Source organism: Lepisma saccharinum, chromosome 27 (assembly GCF_977018435.1).
Source record: "Lepisma saccharinum chromosome 27, izLepSacc3.1, whole genome shotgun sequence".
NCBI classification, from domain to species: domain Eukaryota; kingdom Metazoa; phylum Arthropoda; class Insecta; order Zygentoma; family Lepismatidae; genus Lepisma; species Lepisma saccharinum.
In genome coordinates, this window is record NC_139255.1 from 35,434,495 (window position 1) to 35,440,793 (window position 6,299).

The window sequence follows — 6,299 nt, forward strand, 5'->3', positions numbered from 1 at the left end:
TGTGCGTTCGTGGGACTGATAGTTCAAGGAACGTCGAACGTCGTATGAAAACAAACCAAAGGAGCCTCGCCCACGAACCAGACGCCAGTTACTCCATTGCTGAGAAAAGGGATGTTTTGGGACTGCGAAGGCGTTATACTCACGCAATGCTATCCTAAGGGTACCACAATGATGGGTACAAGCTATGGAACTGATTTGATGACCAAGTTGCTTCCAGCATTGCGAAAGAAACGGCCGGAAATGGCTGAAGCTGTGTTCTTTCATCAGGACAACGCACCTCCTCATTGGGCAGCCATTGTTCAGCCGCTCTTCATTGAAAACAAATTTGAAGTGAATCACATGCTCCGTCCATACTCCCCTGACCTTGCACCTAATGATTTTTGGCTTTTCCCAACGCTGAAGGACTTTCTCCGGGGCCGCACATTTTCCTCTCGTGCTGTTATTGCATCGGCAATTTTCCAGTGTGGCAAGCAGACCCCTAAAGAAGCGTTCGCGGCGGCCATGCAATCATGGCATCGACGTTGCGAAAAGTGTGTACGTCTAGAGGGAGACTATGTTGAGAAGTTTCATCTCTGTTGTGTAAGTTGTTTATGAAAGAAAAAAAATAGGAGACCTTAGAACTTGAATGCACCTCGTATGTAACATTGTTATTCGTACACATAGAATTTGTACATATACTAGTACATATAATCATTTTCATATGTACCTGGAAATTAATGTTAATGAAGATTTCACAAACAAAGGTCAATAAAAATGTATGTTCAAAGTGTATAAACAGAGCATATAATTTGTGTGAAAAGAGAAAAACACGCTGTTTCATGCAACATTGTTATTCGTACAGGCAAGAGTTTCAATCTTCCTCGCATACAGCGCCACCGCTATTCGGGCGATTTCGTGCAGTTTGCAACGTCGTAACAAGTTTGAACATGCAGGCGCGCTCCCCGTCAAGCGGAATGCTGGCTTAGGTATTGTTGTAGGCCTATCGTCTATTTATCAGCGTGTTCGAAATGGGCAAGGTGAAGGAACTTAGTTCCGATCTGAAGGATGTTATTATAAATTTGGCCCTTAGAGGTTATTCGTTAAGAAAAATTGGGCAAACAGTTAATAAATCACACTTCACAGTTCAATACATAGTAAACAAATTTAGAGAGGAAGGTTCAACACAGAATGTGCCGAGAAAACCAAAAGAGAGAGGGTTGAATAAACGTGATGAACGCTTTATTTTAAAAAGAGTGCGAGAAACCCCCCGACTAAGTGTTCCTCAGTTACAACCGCTAGTAGAAAATGTTGCTGGCAAGATGATGTCCGATCAAACTGTCCGACGTGCCTTGTGGAAGCATGGATATCATGGCAGAATACCAAGAGGCCGTATGTAAATAAGGTGAATCGCAGGAATAGACTTTCATTCGCGAAAGAGCACATCCACAAGTACCAGGAATTTTGGGATAGTGTCATATGGTCAGACGAGTCCAAGATTAATATATACGGGTCAGATGGGATAAATAGGGTCTGGAGAAAATCAAATAAAGACAATGATCACATTAACACAGTTCCAACAGTTATACACGGTGGTGGGTCATTAATGATTTGGGGCTGTACGTCGTTCAAACGTGTTGCTACCATCCAGTTTATTGATGGTATCATGGATGCATATGTCTATTTGGACATATTGAAGAACAATGTAAAGCAGAGACATGCCGCCTATCTACAGATTCCAACAAGACAATGACAGTAGGCCTAAGCATAAGACGCGATTTATTGATTGATTTGGTGTTTTAAGTTCACTTTATGCACAGTAAGGCTAATCGGAACTGGACCTACAGTTTAAAGTGGGATCCGAACCACCATGTGCCTCCACCGGGTATCGAACCCGGGACCCCTTGATTACAAGGCGAGGACACTACCACTGCGGCATCGGGGAGGCCCATAGGTCGCGAGTTAACATGAATTGGCTAATATGGAATGTGCCCAAACTACTACAAACACCAGCTCAAAGTCAACACTTAAATCCCATTGAGCATTTATGGGCAATTTTGAAGAGGCGAGTCCATAAAGCAGGCGTCAAGTCCAAACAAGAGTTGAAAACTGTTGTGCAAGCCGAGTGGAATAAAATAAGATCTCAAACATGTGGGAAACTGGTTAATTCTATGAAGAACAGGTGTCAAGCAGTAATTAAAGCTAAAGGATACGCATCAAAGTATTAGAACTATCAAGTAAATTTGTTCTGAATATACTTTTTTCCTTTATATTATTAAGTGTACGAATAGAAAAGTTGTACAAAAATGGCATGTTTCTCTTTCAGTTTCAATTAATAAATCCGTGTGTACGAATAAGAATATTACATACTGTATTAAAATCACGCTTTTAATATGGAGGTATCCAATCTTCTCCCAAGTCAGCAATTTCACAATGTTGGCGCTGGAATCAACTACACTAAAATCACGGTTTTAACATGGACTATCCAGTCTTTTTTAAAGGGAAGTAAATAATATGCAGTTCAATAATTTTCCGGGGATGGCACTGGTAGTGGGGAAGAGTAGTCGACATTAGGGATGGCCAAACGGATCCGGATCCGAAAATTGCGGAGATCCAAAAGTTCAGGATCTTTATCCGGATCCGATAGTTTCGTATCTCAATCCCATTATAATATTACCACACCTTAAAAGGTATTATGGTCTTCGATTACAAATAAATTTTTCATTTGTTAGTCCTACAAGATTCTTTTTTCAAGTGTTGTTCCTAAAATAATTTGCTACTCATCGGCTAACACACTCGTGCACAAAAATAATCTTACTTGTTTAACATAAAATGTCAGAGGTGATTTTGTAAATTCCATTGAAACGAATATGTATTCATTCGAATGTATTGGAAATGGAAATACATAAATGTGAGACATTCCATTCCAGGATGAAACCTGGATAGAAATGTTATACCAAAATTATACAATTGTTCTACAGTTACAGTTTTACAAATTAAAATAAAACATTATAATATATGCAGTGTTATATAATTACAAAGTGTAAGACTAACAAGGGAGGTTATCTAAGTGTCCCCCTCCGATTTCCATGAAACTTGGCAGGTGTATAGAGGGGCCCAAAGGAAGAAATACGTGTTTTTTTTGTTTCGCCTAAAAAACTGTTCTAGGGGGCAACCCCCCCCCCTCAAATGTTAAGATGAGGACAAAATTGAAGTGGGGATCTGATGCCTGTGTCCCCCTCCGATTTTCATGAAACTTGGCAGGTGTATAAAGGGGCCCAAAGGAAGAAATACGTGTTTTTTTTTTGTTTCAGCTAAAAAAAAAACTCAAATGTCAAGATGAAGACAAATTGAAGTGAGGATCTGACCCCTCCGGTTTCCATGAAACTTGGCAAGTGTATAAAGGGGCCCAAAGGAAGAAATACGAGTTTTTTTGTTTCGCCTAAAAAACTGTTCTAGGGGGCAACCCCCCCTCAAATGTTAAGATGAGGACAAAATTGAAGTGGGGATCTGACGCGTGTGTCCCCCTCCGATTTTCATGAAACTTGGCAGGTGTATAGAGGGGCCCAAAGGAAGAAATACGTGTTTTTTTTTTTGTTTCAGCTAAAAAAAAACTCAAATGTCAAGATGAGGACAAATTGAAGTGAGGATCTGACCCCTCCGATTTCCATGAAACTTGGCAGGTGTATAAAGGGGCCCAAAGGAAGAAATACGTGTTTTTTTGTTTCGCCTAAAAAACTGTTCTAGGGGGCAAAACCTCTCTCAAATGTCAAGATGAGGACAAATTGAAGTGAGGATCTGACCCCTGTGTCCCCCTCCGATTTCCATGAAACTTGGAAGGTGTATAGAGGCAGTGACGTGCGGTGACGTCGACACTTGGGTAGCAGTCAGTGGGGTGCTTAATGGAGGGGGGGGTTGTCACACCCCTCCCCCCTTTAGGGCCCAGTATTCATAAAAAAAGAATGTCAATAACAGGAGAAGATTGCAAAATAATGAATGAGTACTAAAAAAAAGTATACGTAACCCCCACCAACATTCGAAAATAAAAAACGATTTGATTTGACTACTAAGCCAGAGATCCTGGGTTCGAATCTCGGCTTGGCGATGGGTATTCTTTGTGTGTGTCCCTTCATCAATTTTATCGTATCATCTTCGCGATTAGCCAAAACTGGCGGAAAAACGAAGTAGAATAAACCAAATCAAGCAGTCAATCAATGATTTCATTTCATTTTTGGTTACTTAGCGTCGCTTTTTGTCACATTTGGTTAATTGCGAAGATGATGCGATAAAATTAATGATGGGACAAACACAAGGAACACCCATGCCCAGGTCGGGGTTCGAACCCGGAACTCGTGGTGTCGTAGCATGTAGTGATAACCCCCCCCCCTGGTTGATTTGGTGTTTTATGTACACTTTATGCACAGAAACAAAACAGATAACAAAACACACTTTTTTGTAGTGTCTTGAATAATATTCATTTGGCTTTTTGAGTTCTGAGATACATTTTTCATTCCAAACTATTTCATTTTTCACTGCAGAGTACAACACATAGGACAAGAATGCGCACTCATCAAGGGCTCGAATCCTGGCATGGATTGTTCATATGAGGTCCCTTCATCAATTTCATCATATCATCACTCATCCTCATTTTCGCGATAACCAAGTGTGGCAGAATAGCGAAGTAAAATAAACCGAACAAACAACAATATGAACAGGCGTTCTCTTGCCCAAATAAATACATCCGTATTTATGACCGTTAGAGGGCAAGAGTAGTATATTTACATAAAACACTACTGAAACGAGAGTGAGAGAGAGCCTGAGCACATATTTGTAATTTAATCATTATATATTCCATATTTGAAAAAAAAATGGCTAATGGTACCTGTAGGCAGGGGGAATTACCGCCCTCAATTTAAAATGTTATGCAAATAAAAATACTTTTCGTATAAATTTCTTGCTCGCTTCGCTCGCATTACCCTGCTTTTCTTCGTCTTATTAAGTTCAGAGCCGTAGCTGGGGGGGTCGATCCTGGGCGCCGAACAATCCAAAAGAAAAAAGTTGTAAAAGAGAAAATGCCATGGCGCCTTGTGAAATTATTTGCACCCTATTAAATCTGTATTGATTTCTGCAAAAAAAAATTGGATCTAAAAATTTTCTTGCTCGCTTCGCTTGCAATGTACAGTTATTTTTTGTAATGCATTGTAAATAGCCAGAGAGAGAAGTGAGACTTCTCTTAATTTATTTTGGAAATGGAGCGTGCACATTTGAGAGACAATTTATGTCATTTATGATGTTGGTTTATTATGAGATGGACGAATTCACTGTTTTATGTATGTATATGTATTAAAGAAACTTTACATACGTACACAATTTAGTCTTGGCATGTTGCATATGGATTTTCTTATTTTACGTCGCTCCATGTTGCATAAAAGAAAAAGAATTAATATACGGAATGCATTTTATCAAGTATTTTCTGTCTTTCAAATACAGTTTGTCTGAGTGTGTTTTCCATTATTAATGTGAAATTACCTCTATTTTTCGTCATCTCGTATCATTCGTCGCCTCCTACTTTTCATCGGTCCCTGTCTTTTGTCAGCCCTTATCTCTCGACGGCTCCTTATCTTTCACCAGCCCTTACCTTTCGTCTTCCCCTGCCCTCATCATTCCCAGTCCTCTATCTATCGTCGCACCCTAAATACTCTTGCCTTCGTCGTTTACCTTCCGTAGCAGTGTTCCCAGTCCCTCCATAACTTCATCTCTGGCTTGTGTGTCGTAAAATGCCACAACATCTGGTATATTACATTTCATCTGTGTAAAGTGTAAATTATTGGCGAAATAAAATAAGACCATCGTCTGTCGTCCTCAGCACAAAATCAAATCTTCGAGGAGTAGGGCGCTCTTCCATTAGTCCGCTCTTGTATGTTTCTTAAAATGGCACCACGCGTGTTATATTTCATTCCAAATATGCAAATTATGTACCAATATATGAAGCATTCTATGCAAATTATGATATCAGTATATTATTTTTTTAAAAAAAAAAGTCGTCGGCGGAAGTCGCCCACGACGTACGTCCCCTCAAGGATCTCGGGGGAGGGCTGTCGCGGTCGTCCACCGCCACCTCTAATCCGACAAAATTTTTGACCGGCGAAAATTTGTCACGAAGCTTACATTGTGTCTTCCTTACATAAAATTGTCATTTTTGGAATTTTGAAGATTCATAGAACCATTTATATTTTAAACTAAGTACTAGACCATGAAAACATGAAGTTCTGATAAAACGTAAAAATGTAAATAGCATTTTATTACGTCACGTGTAATCTTCA